The 18,184-nt window shown below is 39.7% G+C and overlaps 1 protein-coding gene across 2 annotated transcripts in view; it reads left to right on the top strand.

The window, feature by feature from the left end:
* Positions 1–12,354, top strand: part of LOC124553891 — a 35,492-nt gene extending 23,138 nt beyond the window's left edge. For both annotated transcript variants that reach the window (XM_047127908.1, XM_047127907.1), the window contains exon 3: positions 12,009–12,354. The gene's annotated coding sequence lies outside the window, so the exon portion shown is untranslated. The remainder of the gene's footprint in view (positions 1–12,008) is intronic.
* Positions 12,355–18,184: the final 5,830 nt, after the last annotated feature.

Here is an 18,184-nt window from a genome sequence, read left to right as displayed (position 1 = left end):
TTCAAGAACCGGTTTTACATGATGACTCTTGGAATATACTACAACCCCCTACTTATCGCTCCCGTAGGGATCGTGAGGACAAGACTAGAATAACTACAGCACACAGAGAGGCATTCAGACAATCAGTCTTCTCACGTTCCATACATGAATCAAACAGGAAGAAACTAATGACTGATACAATGGGATGTACCCTCTGCCACACAGTTCACTGTGGTCTGCAGACTATAGAGGTAGATGTCAGTGGACAACAAGTTTGGGGGAGGGGGGGGGGGGGACTATGAGAGAGAATTATAAATTAACAGTTTCAAATTTTTTCCTTTCCTTGTCCTATGAAACCTTGTTTGTTTACAAATTTTGTGATACGTCAATAGGAAGTACCCTGTGAATTTTTCTGAGTGAGTTTGTGAGTATTGAAATGTGTAATGTAAATAGCTGCATATTTTGATTGTATTGATGTAGAGGCTTAAATTTTACACAGTTCTAAGACACCATAGACCATAGTATGCGACATAAATTTCAACTCGGTAACTGTATCTGTACATGAGAAAGAGCATACTTATCAGTTTGACAGACATATACATGACAAACTAATCCTATGATAGCTATGTTTTTACTGATTTAGATATGAACTGTGAAAGCACACAGAAAAAAATAAAAAAGATCTTGTGGACTGTGTTATTTGAGGAATTGGAGGCAACAATTGCTATCGTAAATGACAGAGGTGCTGTTTGTGCTAAAGATATTTCCTCAGATGACCTTTGGTTTCATTTGTGGGAACTTAATTTCGTCAGTGATAAAATAACAAGACACAGATTCTGTGAACCTGCTAGACTCCTCCCCTTTGATGAGGAGTCATCCCGACCTTCGTGCATCCCTGCTGATAATTTTGCTCTTAGTTCTGAAATATAGAACGAGTTCATGAAAAATTGCACCTTCTGTTACCACCTTTCTTACAGTACTAGAATTAATGAACAATTACTTCTGCACAAGACAAAGTGCAGGCTAACCAAATTGATGCCAAACAAACCTGACAAAAGTAGATTCAAGTTTCGCATACTTGCACGCAGACTTGGCATCGGAGTACATTTGCGATGCCCTCCCATACCTCGTTGAGGAGGAAGGCTGACCAGACAATGGGCCATTGGGAGAGTACATTGTTTTTACTTCATGGAACCATTTTTGCATGAAGGCAGGAATGCAACAGTGGGGAGCTTCCTCACATCCTTCCAGTGTTTAAAGAAACTGGAACAGAAGATGACATTGTTGGCAGAACAATGAACAAGATTAGCCAAGAAGTCCTCCAACTGCCTGAAGAACACACGCACACACACACGGTGCATGTAGTATCAGTGACTGTGCTGTCCGTGTGTACGAGGGCTATGCTGAAAATTTTTAGCAGCCCGTAAACCGTAAGGCGGAGGACAATGGGGTTGTTTTCATTCGAAAGAGCGATGTTTTTCGACCTTGGGACGTGCGCGCGCAGCCCCTGGCTGGCGGTAGTCCCCCCCCCACAGCGTGGTAAGAAAGCACAGGCAGTGCTGAGTCAGAGACGGTGCAGGATGGAGCTGTCGCACCACGACTTTCACACCATGATATTTTACGATTGTAAAAAGAGTTTAAGTGCCGAAGAATGCCATTCTTCTTTGCTGCGTATTTTTGGTGAAGCTTCCCCTTCTAGGGCCACAGTTGGAAATTGGTTTTGGGAGTTTTCGAGGGGTCGGCGGTCCATTGAAGATGAACCTCGTCCCAGTCGGCCGGCAACAGCTGTGACTCCTGAAAACATTGATGCTGTGAGGAAAATGATCAAAGGAGATCCACATCTTACTTTTTGCGACATTAAAGGGACCCTAAATATTGGATCGACAGCAGCACAGACCATCGTTCATAGTCACTTAGACCTTACTAAGAGATGTGCCCATTGGGTGCCACATTCCCTGACAGAAAACTAAAAGGAGTCGAGAGTGGACTGGTGTCGTTTCATGCTCAAAAAATTCAATGGAGGGAAGTTCCAAGACACCTACAAATCGTTACAGGTGACGGAGCATGGGTCTACCGTTATGACCCCGAAACGAAGAGACAGTCTTCTGTGTGGTGCTTTCAAGGGAGGAACCACTCACAAAAGTTCGACGAAGTCAGAGCTCTGGAAAAAAGGTGGTGGCAACATTTTTCACAAAGATCGGGCATCTCACCTCTGTGACCTCGGACACACGCCGTACAGTCGATGCCGAATGGTAGGTGAACGATTGTCTTCCAAAAGTCATCGCCACATGGAAGTCACAGCATCCAAAGTCCAAGAGTGGGCTGCATCACGACAGTGCATCTGCGCACAGGGCTGCCAGAACGGTGGACTTTCTGGAGAAGGAAAACGTGCGAGTGTTACCCCATCCCCCCTATTCACCTGACCTGGCACCCTGTGACTTCTTTCTGTTCCCTAAGACTGAGGAAATAATTTGAGGGCAGCGGTTTTCATCAGATGAAGAGGCCATTGCAGCGTACGAGAGTGCACTAAGTGTCACCCCAAAAGAAGCTTGGACTGACTCATTTTCTGGTTTCAGAGAACGGAAAAATTTATACGTGCTAATGGAGCGTATTTTGAAAAGTTGTAAACGTTTTTTTGCAAATAAATTTTTTTCACTTATTCTGCTAAAAACTCTTGGCACAGCCCTCGTAGTATGGGGAAGGCGCGCAATCTACCTGAGTTTTACTGAGGGCAGATTGTGCAGGCCCCGAGGAACGTGACAAGCATTTCAGAAACTGCACGACTTGTCGGGTGTTTTCAAGTAGTGCTGTGGTGACTGTCTTCAGCACGTGGTGAAACCAAAGTGAAACCACCTCCAGACGTCGAGGGTTTGGGCAGTCACCCCTCATTACAGATGTCAGATGTCGTAGGCTGTGCAGACTGGCAGAACGGGACAGGTGGTGGAACTGACATCAGACTTTAATGCTGTTCAGACTACAAGTATGTGTGAACACACAGTGCACTGAACACTCCAAATGGTGGGTCTCTGCAGTCAGTGACCCTTGCAAGTGCCAATGTTAACACCACAACATTGGCAAATACGATTGAAATCGGCACCGGATGTTGATGCGTGGCAGAGCATTGCACGGTCAGACGAATCCCGACACCTCCTTCACTGTGCCGACGGAAGGGTGCGAATCCGTCGTTTTGCAGGGGAATATCTCCTCGACACCTGTACTGCGGGACGGAGATACGCTGTCGGTGGCTCCATTATCCTCTGGCAAACATTCGCACGGGCATCCGTGGATCCGGTGGAGCTCGTGCGAGGAACTGTGACGGCCGAGGAGTATCGTACACCGGTCACTCCCCTTCGTGACAATCGTGTTTCCTGACAACAGTGGTATTTTTCAGGAAGACAATGTACTAAAAGGCCAGGAATGTGACGGGGCGGTTTGCAGATCACGGTGGTGAGTTCCAGTTGTGTCCCGGCTCCCCGACTCGCCGGATCTGAACGTGATCGAACACGTCCGGGATGTGATTGAACGTGGTGTCAGAGCTCGTCGCACCCCCTCCCTGGCATTTATGGAAATTAGTCGACTCGTGTGTGCAGATGTGGTGCCAACACCCTACAGCCACCTACCGAGGCCTCGTCGCTTCCGTGCTACGAAACTTCACTGCTGTTATCCGTGCCAAATGTGGACGTACCGGCTGTTGGGTAGTGGTCATAATGTTCAGGCTAATCAGTTTACAGTCCATCATCATCTCGGATAAGACATATAAACCAGAGGGGACCCTGGTAGATTACCAAGGAGAGAAGAATGAAAATGTCATTATTCTCTGCACGATACATCCAGAAGTAGCAGTGAGTGAAGAAGGAAAGAAGAATTCTGAAATGGTTATCTTCTCTAAAGGTACAAAGTATGGCATCAGTGTCATTGTTCCAAAGATTTGTAATTACTCAAGTAAGACTGTTTGCAAGAGGTGGCTGAACAGTTCGTTTACAATATCCTGTACGTTGCAACAGGAAAAGTGTGGATCACGTATGATCGAATAATCAAAAATAGCTTGAAGGGGAAGGCATTCAGTCTTCAGCTCGTGAATAGGAGCGGGATAACACCGAGAATGCCAATCACGAAGAAACTGATGTAGTGCTTGGTAAATAAAAAAGATGAAAGAATTGTCAGATTGGGAAGTGCACAGGAATAAGACCTATGGCTCTGGAAAATGTGCACAAAAAGTACCAGAAATCTCCTCAAAGGGTGAGCTCAGTGTTTAAGAACAAACAGTTGAGACGCGTGAAGAAATGCTAGAAACTCTGGGTATAGGTCACATTGCTGGGTAGACAAGCAACATTTTTGTATCTGGAACAATGATCTAAAAGTATTAGGACTTCAAGGTAAAACACCAATTGAAATGTGTATATGACATACATTGAGGTGATAAAAGTTATGGGATACCTCCTAACATCTTGTCAGACCACCTTTTGTCCTGCATAGTGCAGCAACTAGACATGGCACGAAGTCGAGAAGTTGTTGGAAGTCCCCTGCAGATATATTGAGCCATAATTGAGAAAGTGTTACCAGTGAATGATTTTGTGCACGAACTGACCTCTCAGCTATGTTCCGTAAAAATTTGATGGGATTCACGTCGGATGATCTGGGTGGCCAAGTCATTCGCTCGAATGGTCCAGAATGTTCTTCAAATCAGTTGTGAACAGTTGTGGCCCAATAACATGAAGCATTGTCATCCATAAAAATTCCATCACTGTCTGGGAATATAACACCCACGAATGGCTGCTAATTGTCTCCCAAGTAGCCGAACGTAACCATTTCCAGTCAATGACTGGTTCAGTTTGACCAGAGAACAGCCCACACCATTATGCAGCCACCACCAGCTTGCACAGTGCCTCGTTGACAACTTGTGTCCACAGCTTCGTGGCGTCTCTGCCACACTCAAACCCTACTATCAGCTTTTACCGACTGAAATTGGGACTCATTTGACCGGGCCACGGTTTCCCACTTGTATAGGAGCCATCCGATATGTTCACAAGCCCAGGAGAGGCACTGCAGATGATGATGGTCTGTTAGCAAAGGCACTCACTTCAGTCGTCTGCTGCCGTAGTCTGTTAACACCAAATTTCACTGCACTGTCGTAATGGATACGTTCGTCATTTCATTGATTTCTGTGGTTATTTTAAGCAGCATTGCTTGTCTGTTACCATTGACAACACTACGTAAAGGCTGGTGCTCTGTCATTAAGTGAAGTGCATTATTCACTGCATTGTCCATGGTGAGAGATAATGCCTGAAATGTGGTTTTCTTGCCACACACTTGATACTGTGGATCTCAGGATATTGAATTCCTAACAGTTTTTGGGATGTAATGTCCCATACGTCATGTGGCCGTAAACATTTTGGAAACCTTTTCACATGACTTACCTGAATACAAATGACAGTGACCTTTTATATCTTGTGTACGTGATACTACTGCCATTTGTATATGTGCAAATTGCTATCCCTTGATGTTTGTCACTGCAGTGTATAAATGAATGTAAAAAACATAGGTCTTACTTTAACCATTTTATTGATTGTTAATGTAGATCTTGTTGGTGTCATTTAACTCGTTCCCACTGTTTTAGTGTTACAAACAGCCACCGTTGGTTGCAGTTGTGCGCATTTTTTGAGATTAGCAACGGTTTAAACGACTGGTAAGCTAATTCGTACATTGACACATTTCCACAACATTGAAATTAATTAAAACACAAAATAGTAATAGAGGACTGAAGTTTTTAATTTATTGTTTTCATTGCATTGAAACAAATCCAACAATTCCTGCTGAAGAAGATACATCAACTTCCCCAAGTGTGAGGTATGTCTTGTAATGGAAGTGTTTTTCTTATTGAGTCAAAGAATCAATTTCACTTTTGTAAGATGACCTGGATCACCCATGTGTGATGTTTTTTTCCACTGAAGGCTTTACATAATTTTCTCAGCCGAGCTCCCATTCTTTTTTGTACATGCCCGACACATTAGAGCTTTTCTATCAATGTGTCCCCATATGGTCTGTCATTAACAATAGTAGTGTGTCCTTTACAGTCTCCATCACCAAGGTAGCCTACATCCTTCACACCACAACTGACCTCTGATCTTCTAAAAATGTTTGCAACTCCTTTCGTTTCCATGTTTCCACTCGGGCTGTCAAAGTTCTTTACACAAACATGGGTGCTGATAAACTTACTTTAACAACCCTGGCAGTGCTTTGTTAGACATTCATAATTTAGTATCTTACCAGTTTCAATAAATGAGACCTGCTGGTCAACAGTAAATGAAATAAGAGCCAATAAAACAAAGCTAAAAGGTAATATCAACATACAGATATCTAATAACAATATTGATGTCACCAATCCTCAAGAGATCAGTAACATTTTTAATGACTATTTCATAGATATCATAGAATCTTCAATTTATTCGTCATCTGCAGAGCTAGTTGGCATATAAACTTGTACTACTGTAAAGGGGTGGGCTTCGTGTCTATCTTGGCCACAATAATGCGTTCACTACGCTGTTTGTAGTAGATAAACTGACTAAACTAGAGGTTGTACAGAGTTTCAGGGAGAGCGTAAGGGAACAAATGGCAGGAACAGGGGAAAGAAATACAGTAGAAGAAGAATGGGTAGCTTTGAGGGATGAAGTAGTGAAGGCAGCAGAGGATCAAGTAGGTAAAAAGACGAGGGCTAGTAGAAATCCTCAGGTAACAGAAGAAATATTGAACTTAATTGATGAAAGGAGGAAATATAAAAATACAGTAAATGAAGCAGGCAAAAAGGAATACAAACGTCTCAAAAATGAGATCGGCAGGAAGTGCAAAATGGCTAAGCAGGCATGGCTAGAGGACAAATGTAAGGATGTAGAGGCTTATCTCACTAGGGGTAAGATAGATACTGCCTACAGGAAAATTAAAGAGACCTTTGGAGAAAAGAGAACTGTTTGTGTGAATATCAAGAGCTCAGATGGAAACCCAGTTCTAAGCAAAGAAGGGAAAGCAGAAAGATGGAAGGAGTATATAGAGGGTCTATACAAGGGCGATGTACTTGAGGACAATATTATGGAAATGGAAGAGGATGTAGATGAAGATGAAAAGGGAGATATGATACTGCGTGAAGAGTTTGACAGAGCACTGAAAGACCTGAGTCAAAACAAGGCCCCGGGAGTAGACAACATTCCATTAGAACTACTGATGGCCTTGGGAGAGCCAGTCCTGACAAAACTCTACCATCTGGTGAGCAAGATGTATGAGACAGGCGAAATACTCTCAGAATTCAAGAAGAATATAATAATTCCAATCCCAAAGAAAGCAGACGTTGACAGATGTGAAAATTACCGAACTATCAGTTTAATAAGTAACGGCTGCAAAATACTAACACGAATTTTTTACAGATGAATGGAAAAACTGGTAGAAGCCGGCCTCGGGGAAGATCAGTTTGGATTTCGTAGAAATATTGGAACACGTGAGGCAATACTGACCCTACGACTTATCTTAGAAGCTAGATTAAGGAAAGGCAAACCTACATTTCTAGCATTTGTGGGCTTAGAGAAAGCTTTTGACAATGTTGACTGGAATACTCTCTTTCAAATTCTGAAGGTGGCAGGGGTAAAATATAGGGAGCGAAAGGCTATTTACAATTTGTATAGAAACCAAATGGCAGTTATAAGAGTCGAGGGGCATGAAAGGGAAGCAGTGGTGGGGAAGGGAGTGAGACAGGGATGTAGCCTCTCCCCGATGTTATTCAATCTGTATATTTAGCAAGCAGTGAAGGAAACAAAAGAAAAATTCGGTGTAGGTATTAAAATCCGTGGAGAAGAAATAAAGACTTTGAGGTTTGCCGATGACATTGTAATTCTGTCAGAGACAGCAAAGGACTTGGAAGAGCAGCTGAACGGAATGGATAGTGTCTTGAAAGGAGGATATAAGATGAACATCAACAAAAGCAAAACAAGGATAATGGAATGGAGTCGAATTAACTTGTGTGATGCTGAGGGAATTAGATTAGGAAATGAGACAATGAAAGTAGTAAGGGAGTTTTGCTATTTGGGGAGCAAAATAACTGCTGATGGTCGAAGTAGAGAGGATATAAAATGTAGACTGGCAATGGCAAGGAAAGTATTTCTGAAGAAGAGAAATTTGTTAACATCGAATATAGATTTAAGTGTCAGGAAGTCGTTTCTGAAAGTATTTGTATGGAGTGTAGCCATGTATGGAAGTGAAACATGGACGATAAATAGTTTAGACAAGAAGAGAATAGAAGCTTTCGAAATGTGGTGCTACAGAAGAATGCTGAAGATTAGATGGGTAGATCACATAACTAATTAGGAGGTGTTGAATAGGATTGTGGAGAAGAGAAGTTTGTGGCACAACTTGACTAGGAGAAGGGATCGGTTGGTAGGACATGTTCTGAGGCATCAAGGGATCACCAATTTAGTATTGGAGGGCAGCGTGGAGGGTAAAAATCGTAGAGGGAGACCAAGAGATGAATACACTAAGCAGATTCAGAAGGATGTAGGTTGCAGTAGGTACTGGGAGATGAAGAAGCTTGCACAGGATAGAGTAGCATGGAGAACTGCATCAAACCAGTCTCAGGATTGAAGACCACAACAACAACAGCATAGAATCTGACTTTTGTACCACAGATAACGTACCTGTTGGAAGTCCTGCTGAAGACAGTTCAGAAGCTAATCAACTCCATGAACTTGAAATCAAGGATATTTTGCGGCTCATAAGAGAATGTAAAAACAAGAAATCCGCTGGCTGGGATGAAATTTCTCCATTTTTACTTAAACAGTGCGATAACAATCTAGCATATCCTTTGGTGTATCTAATAAATAGTGTATTAAAAGGAGAAGCGTTCCCTGACATACTAAATTATTAAACCTCTCTCCAAAAAGGTGATAAACAACAAGTAGAAAATTACAGACCGCTCACTTTAACTTCCGTATTCAGCAAGTTAATTGAAAAAATAATTCTGAAATATATGTTGGAGCATTATAATAAGCACAACATCCTGGGAGATTTTCAGCACGGTTTCAGAAGCAGTCGTAGCACCATGACTGCAACACTTCAATTTATGCTGAAAGCTCTTGACAAAATTGATGAAGGCATGCAAGTAGCTGGAATTTTTCTAGACCTATCAAAGGCTTTTGATAGGGTTGATCATAAGGTACTTCTGTCAAAACTGGCCAGAGATGACAAGTGGTAAACTATTGCACCTCATCACATCATATTTAAAAAACAGAAGACAGTGTACCTCAGTCTCGCACAATAATGGAGAAACATTAAAAAGTTATACATCAAGGGTTAGGAATATTAAATTTGGTGTGCCTCAGGGATCGATAATTGGTCCCTTCCTTTTTATATGTTACGTCAATGACTTCCCAAAGATTGTAAAAAATGATACCTTCATTACAATGTATGCAGATGACACTTCAGGCCTTTGTTTGAGAATTGATATTCTTAATCTCGGCATAGAGGTAAAAAAGTTTATAGATATTGCAAAGGAAAAGATTGAAAATGACCATCTAAAAGTCAACTTACAAAAAACAAATATGTTGGTTATTTGCAAACTTGTATCAATTCTCAAGATAGTAATATTTTAGGGGAAATCTGCAGTGAGTGTAAATTTCTAGGTATATGCATAGATAGTAAACTACTATGGACACAACAAATTGACAATGTATGTGCAAGGCTGTCATCTAGCCTATATGTTGTAAGAAAAATAAATCCATACGGCAATACCCAAACAATAAGGATGATGTATTTTGGTTTAATACATCCATTTCTAGCATATGGTCTCGCATTGTGGGGTGGGGCTTCCAAAACTCATGTAGACCGAGTATTTAAACTCCAGAAAAGAGCCTTGAGAATATTAGTCAAAAAAGATGCTAGAACATCATGTAAGTGATTGTTTATAGAATTTAAAATTCTGATTATCTATTCTATGTATATGTTTGAAACAATAGTATTGACTGTAGAAGATAAGAAATATACATGTCATAATGCAGAAATTCGTGATCACAATACTAGACAAGTACAAAATTACCATGTGATACACAGAAGACTGGAAAAAACAGCAAAGAGTCCATATATTAATGGAGCAAAATACTTCAATGCACTGCCAAATGAACTGAAGGCAATAACTGGAGAGACATTCAAAAAACATCTAAAACTGTGTCTCATTGAGCAGTGATTCTATAGACTACTGTAGAAACTAAAATCTAAAGTATTATTATGTCAAATAATTTGGACTACATCCTTAAGTAACTATTATAAAGTAAAATTAGATTGTATACTTTTGTATTGTACTACCAATTGCTATGCATGAAATTACATGTTTCACACAAATAAATTTACAAATTACAAATAGTTACTACCCCATTCAGAGAAGTATGACCTCTCTTCTGCCAAGCTCCATCAAATGCTGCTACAATGTCTGTATTGTCAGACAAGGCTACTGCTTCTTCTGCTGTTCACTAACACCACATAAAGCACTATGTATTAATTTATTGTATCTGTCAAATCTCAGGGGAAGTGGAAGCAATGCATAAGCAAGCTGAATATTTACACTGTAATGTCGACTATCAGTTACTGGCGATGTCATAGTATCACTGTGCATCTTACACGAGTTACAGGCAATCACTAACCGTCTTGAAAGACCCTTCCTTGCTGGAATGCCCTCAGAAAAGTCAATACTATCTTCAAAATTGCAGTACTTACATTTCACAACACTCTTCAAAAGTCTTGGCAGCATATTAAGGTTCACAATAACATTTCTGTTATTATTGCTGTTCACAATACTACTAGACTTGTTCTTATTACATCCAGAAAGCCAAAGTTTACGTCTAGAAGCACTGTCTGTAGACACAGTTTCTGAGGGCGACTTTTGAAGCAACTGATGTGTATTACTCGGTTGTGTTCGGAACTGGTTGCCGCGAAACTTTCGTTTGGGGCTAAATTTCTTTACTCTCAGCATTTGTAGCACAGGAAACACACACACACAGAAACAAAACAAAACACAATAACTACAAAACCACACGAGTATGAAATTCCGAAATCATATATTCTCAGATCTTTGTTTACATTCGAACCATACCCTTCTAGACATGCCTGTATTTTGGTTCCAGGAGTCAGTGCCTTCTAGAATACACCCGTGTTGACGATCCGTAACTAACGACGGAAAAACAAAATAATGCATCACGTATTCTGACGCACTTCAAACTGACAGATGGGCGTGCCCCCTGTGCAACATTACGTTCAACCTCAATTTTAGAACAAACAGAAAATAATGGCCATAAACTATACATTTTTGAAATCAGCATGAAATGCTCTTTTCTATATAACAAGAATTTTTTTTTCAAATTTTGGGTCATTTTCACAAGCATGTTCCCTTAAGTATGTACTACAGCCATATGAAAGGTGAGCAAAATGCTTTCCTCATTAGTAATGTGTTTCCATCAGAAGCAACATTAATTTGAGAAAACTGTAATATTTGAATTACAGAAGTGCATTTAGTTTTAAATACTGGATGTCACAAAAGGAAAGGCCAGTATTCAGGAAACATTATTCAAAGCATCTTCTATAGAGTGAAGCAAACCTCTTCTACTGAACAAGTGCTCGTAGCTATTAAGCTATGCAGCCTAGAGCCCAGACTTTTTTGCTTTGAATGATTGTCCCTGCTATATTGCATACTTTCACATGGGACACCCTGTGTTTGTATTGGCAGTAATCATTAATAATTTTGGCGTGCTAGGAAAAAGTTGCACTTTTACAAGTTTGTGGAATTCTTAACACAAATATGAGGAGTTATTGTGTGTGTCACTGAGGCACGAATCTGCACGGTAGCTTAATAGCATTGTTTTCATTAGAATATCTATGCCTCTTTCAAAAGAGAAATTGTTTTATGCTTGTCCCTCTCAAAATCAAATTTTTCCTTACTTTGTATTTCAACAGAAATTGTAAATTTCTTGCAATAACAGCCTGCTCATTTATGTTCATTTCAGAAACTCAGTGGGGTCCAGTCAGGTGTAATCTTGTGATTATATTCTGGAGGATTCCTTTTCCTGCAACTACCAAACACTTGGGTCCAGGAGCCAGTGAAAAAATAAAAGACTGAGGAGGGGCATGGGGTGCCTCTTCAAATCCATTGTGATGAGGCGGAGAAAAACCTTTTCTTCTGAAGAAAAGAAGCCTGGTGCTAGATAACGATTAAGGAAGATATTTTGAATAAATGTATTCTGAATTGCGAGGAACCCAAAGAACCCTTACAAATCAACATAAATACCCCAATAAAAACCAAACCTAACAAACTAGACCCTCCAACTTTCCAACAAGGAGAAGAAATTCTTGAAGAACAAAAAAATTATAAGGCGTGTGGAGAAGATCAGGTTTTTGTTGAAATGTGGAAATATGCAAGTGACACAGTCAAGACCTCCTTACACATGACTCTAACAAAAATTTGGGTAACAGAACAATTTCCCGAACATTGGACCACAGCTATCATCCACCCACTACACAAAAAGGGAGATAAGAGCAACCCAGATAACTACAGAGGAATCTCTCTCCTAGATTGCACATATAAAATTCTATCCAAGATCCTATATGAAAGAATCAAGGAGCAATTAGAACAGGAGTTAGGGGAATATCAGGGAGGTTTCAGACCATGGAGAAGCTGTGCAGAGCAGATAATTAGTTTAAAATTGATTATGGCATACTACAAGAAACGGAACAAACCTCTGGCAATAACATTTGTAGATTTTAAGAAGGCATATGACTGTCTCCACAGACCTTCAGTATTAAAAATTTTAAGAAATCTAGGACTCCATCCAAAACTAATTAAAATAATACAACTCACTCTAACCAACACCAAATCAAAAGTGAAGTTTAGAGGAGAAATTTCGGAACCATTCCTCATAAAAACAGGCTTAAGACAAGGTGACTGCCTATCACCATTACTTTTCAACTGTGCACTGGAATACATAATGAGAGAATGGTACAAGGACAATCCAAAGAGGATAAGAATTGGAAGTGCAAAAGATGATATTAGCTTAAACTGCTTGGGATTCGCTGATGATCTTGCTCTCCTAGCCAACACCGTTCAAGAAGCCAGGCAAGTGAAATCACTACAAGAAATAGCAGAGAAAGTAGGCCTTAGAATATCATTTGAAAAAACAGAGATTATGCTAACTGATCCACCACTTGCAAACAAAATTACAATAGGGGAACAGGAAATCAAAATTGTTGATAAATTTAAGTATTTAGGCGAAATAATAACATACAATCTAAATGAGAAGCCATCATGGCAAAATAGAATAAAAAAACTGAACTATGCAAATTACATTACCAAAACTACATACAACAAAAAAAGCCTATCTATAGATGCAAAATTAAAACACTATAAAACAGTTACACAACCAGAAATAATGTATGCAGCTGAAACTATCTTCAAAACAACTAATACAGCAGAAATTGACAGAATACTAAAAATAGAAAGGAGAATAATTAGGACATGTATAAATAAACAGTATAAAATAAATGGACATTGGAGAATAGCATCAAATGAAACAGTATATAAGAAAATAGAACCATTCATGAGCACAATCAGGAAGAAACGCATCTCATTCTTTGGACATCTGATGAGAACTCCAGAAAACAGAATTAGTAAAAAAATAATACAAAAATTGTGGAATAGCAAGAGCGACATTAAATGGATCACAGAAATTAAGGAAGATATAAAAGAACTTCAAATTACAGTAGATGACCTAAAAAACAAGACAGAGAAAACCAGAATACTGCAAGACCCGCAAACCAGACTACAAATGAAAATCAATAAAAGGAGTACAGGAAGAGTTGTCTCAGATGAAAAAAAAGAAAAAGAAAATATCTGAAAGAATGAAGAAATATTGGGCAGACAGAAGAGCAAAACATTTTTCATATAAGAATAGTCTCTAATAATTATATTACCTAAATATATTAAGTTATTGTCGAACCAAATTGTATCCATTTGTAACAACTTGTTTAGAACTTTGTATTTTTGGCTACAGTGGTCCAATGAAGGCCATAAAATAAATAATAATAATAAATTGATAAAATATACTAACCCATTTACCTTCCATTTTACTGTAATAAAGAACTGAAATAATAAAAAGAAAAAAGCCATTCTGTGTGATGTGTTGCCCACTCTCCCTTAAACTGGGGAGAAGAGATAAATCTTTACCACTGTTATGTTTTAATTTTTTTGTAATCAGAAACAGATGTGTCACTGTTATTTTGACCATTGGAAATCATTAGTGCAGCCATCTTATTACTAGAGGTTAGCTTAGCACCCACTGCTTTGCTCATCTAAACTGTATGATCTGCACAATTTTTCTTTTTTTAATGTTGTTCCCAAATTGCAACAAATTTTAAGCTTTTCAAGCTAATTAAGGGCATAGAAGTATCGTTTATCCCGAATGTACTTTGGACCAGAAGTCCAAGATTTTTGTCAATCATGCCTTTTGCTTTCTTGTTATGATATTTGCATAGAAACAGTCATCCACTAACAGCATTTCTTTATATCCATCCGAGAAATGAAATATGAATATTCATAGAATTAGCTTCAAATTTTTTTAATGTAACAAAATATTTCCTTAAACATTTCCATCCCCTCCTATTTCACCCCCTTAGGGGTTGAATTTCCAAAACTAGTGAACACACTTTTTTTTATTTCCAACAGTGAATCCAAATACAAATTTTCATAGGTTTGGCTTCAAATTTCCTTGCATAATGAAACATTAAAAAAAAAATCATCTCCTATTTCACACCTTAGGAATGTAATTTTGAACAATTCCTTTTTAAATGATGCCTATAGTATAAGATACACATCCTCTCCAAATTTTAAATTTCCGTCCTTGGTGTGTGGGACAGTCAGCAATGAGTCAGTGAATCATTATTTCCTATTTCACCCCCTTAGGGGCTGAATTTCCAAAACCAATAAGAGACATATTTTTTTCATTTCTAACCGAGAAGCCAAATATCAGTTTTCAATGATGTAGCTTTAAAAATTCTGAGACAATGAAATATTTTCATAAAACATTTCATCCCCTATTGAACCTCCTTAGGGTGTTGAGTTTCCAAAAACACTGAAACGTATTTTTTTTATATGTAACTGAGAAGTCAAAAACCAGTTCTCATAGATCTAGCTTTAAAAATACTTTGGTAGGTGTTTAATAATGATTTATTTTCGAAAAAGCTTTCACCCCCATGGTGGTAAAATTTCAGAAAATGGTGAAACACATATTTCTTTATTTCTGACCGACAAACGAAATACCAATTTTTATAGGTCTAGCTTGAAAATTGCTTTAATAACGACATGTTTTGAAAAACCTTCCTTCCCTCTTTCACCTTGTTAGTGGTCGCATTTTGAAAAATCCCTTCTTAAATTTTGCCTACAGTTTAAGATCAACACCCTCTACAAAATTCCAAGTTTCTCTCCTTAGCAGTTTGGGTTGAGCCATGACAAAACACTCACAAGGGAACCTCCCCATCGCATCCCCCTCAGATTTAGTTATAAGTTGGCACAGTGGATAGGTCTTGAAAAACTGAACACAGATCAATTGAGAAAACAGGAAGAAGTTGTGTCGAACTGTGAAAAAATAAGCAAAATATACAAACTGAGTACTTCATGGGAAGATATGCAACATCAAGGAGACTGGGAATGCGGGAGCGCTGTGGTCTCGTGGTAACGTGAGCAGCTGCGGAACGAAAGGTCCTTGGTTCAAATCTTCCATCGAGTGAAAAGTTTAATTTTTTTATTTTCAGTTTATGTGACAAACTCTTATGTTTTCATCACTTTTTTGGGAGTGATTATCACATCCACAAGAAAATCTAAATCAGGCAAGGTAGAAGAATCTTTTTACCCATTCGCCAAGCGTACAAGTTAGGTGGGTCGACAACATATTCCTGTCATGTGACGCACATGCCGTCACCAGTGTCATATAGAATATATCAGATCTGTTTTTCTGTGGAGGAATCGGTTGACCTGTGACCTTGCGATCAAATGTTTTCGGTTCCCATTGGAGAGGCACGTACTTTCGTCTACTAATCGCACGGTTTTGCGATGCGGTCGCAAAACACAGACACTAAACTTATTACAGTGAACAGAGACGTCAATGAACGAACGGACAGATAATAACTATGCAAAAATAAAGAAAGTAAAATTTTCACTCGAGGGAAGACTTGAACCAAGGACCTCTCATTCAGCAGCTGCTCACGGGACCACGGCGCTCCTGAGCATTTTGCCCATGATGTTGCCTATGTGGAGCACAGACTACTCAGTTTGTATATTTTGCTTATTTTTTTACAGTTCCACACAACTTCTTCCTGTTTTCTCAATTGATCTGTGTTCAGTTTATCAAGGCCTATCCACTGTGCCAACTTACAACTAAATCTGAGGGGGGTGCGATGGGGAGGTTCCCTTGTCAGTACAGTGCCTTTTATGTGTAGAGATGAAAGTAAATCTATGATATCAATTCATGTACCACGAGGAGACTGCAAGTACTGCAAACTGTGATTTTGGAGACAACTTGGAGAGTTGTGTCAGCCCAAATTCCAAGCAACCATCAAAGACAGAGGTATGTAAACAGGCAGAATACAGCACTGCAGTCGGCAATGCGTATATAAGACAGCAAATGTCTGATGAAGTTATTAGTTTGGTTACTGCTAGTACAATGGCAGGTTATCAAGATTTAAGTGAGTTTGAACGTGGTGTTATAGTCGGCACGCGAGCAATGGGACACAGCACATCAGAGATAGTGATGAAGTGAAGATTTTCCCTTACGGCCATTTCATGAGTGTACCGGGAATATCAGGAATTTCGTAAAACATCAAATCTCCGACATCGCTATGGCTGGAAAAAGATTTGCAAGAATTAGACCAGTGAGGACTGAAGAGAATCATTCAACATGACAGAAGTGCAACCCTTCTGCAAATTGCTGCAGATTATAGTGCTGAGCCATCAACAAGTGTCAGCGTGCAAAGCATTCAATGAAACATCATCGGTATGGGCTTTCGGAGCTGAAGGCCCGCTCATGTACCCTTGATGGCAGCACGACACAAACCTTCGTGCCTTGCCTGGGTCCACCAACACCAAAATTGGACAGTTGATGCTTGGAAACGTGGTGCCTCGTCTGATGAGTCTCGTTTCAAATTGTATCAAGCGGATGGACGTGTACATGTATGGAGATAACCTCATGAATCCATGGGCCCTGCATGCCAGCAGGGGACTGTTCAAGCTGGTGGAGGCAATGTAATGGTGTGAGGTGTGTATAGTTGGAGTGATATAGGGCTCCTATATGGCTGGATATGACTGTGACAGGTGACATGTACATAAGCATCCTGTCTGATCACCTGCATCCATTCGTGTCCATTGTGCATTCCGATGGAGTTGGGTAATTCCAGCAGGACAATGGGACACCGCACACATCCAGAATTGCTACAGAGTGGCTCCAGGAATACATTTGTGAGTTTAAACACTTCCACTGGCCACCAAACTCCCCAAACATATCCTTCTCCATTCATCCAGTAAAGTCTCACACAAATCGTAAACAACTTTCTCACTTTCTGGGATGCTGAATGGTTTTTCTGCCTCAAGACCAATTTCAAAATTGTAACAGTGTCCATTTTCAGATGAGTGTACTTTATATATTTTGAAACCAAATCTTGTCCTCTTTGAAGGGTTGTATTGTACGTATGACTATCTGCCCCTGAACTTCATCAGACTCTCATCAATACAAACATTTTTCCCAGGCTTGTACACGCTCTGAAATCTGTCAAGAAGGAGAGTAATAGCTGGTATAACCTTCCTCAGTTTGCCCTGCTGCATAACAGCAGAATCAGTAGAAAATGAAGATATGTCGAGATGGCTCTGAATCTCCAAAAAGGCACACTTTTACCAAAAATTGGGAGTCTGTATTATATTTCTCTTTGGCCAGTTATCTTGTACATAAGGTTTCTTTGTTTGGGCCTTCATTTCATCTACTGTCACAGGACAGGACTCACTGGAGTCAAAAACTGATGTTTTAGCTGCAAATAAATTTTCTTCCTCCACCACCAACTCCTAGAACTGTGGAGTCAAAAACTGATCGGTTACACGCAGTTCTGATGAGTTTTGGCCTAGGGATCTGTGAATAATAATGTCTGT

Source organism: Schistocerca americana, chromosome 11, assembly GCF_021461395.2.
Source record: "Schistocerca americana isolate TAMUIC-IGC-003095 chromosome 11, iqSchAmer2.1, whole genome shotgun sequence".
NCBI classification, from domain to species: Eukaryota; Metazoa; Arthropoda; class Insecta; order Orthoptera; family Acrididae; genus Schistocerca; species Schistocerca americana.
The sequence above is the reverse complement of the archived record's forward strand: the minus strand, read 5'-3'. Positions and strand labels throughout refer to the sequence as shown.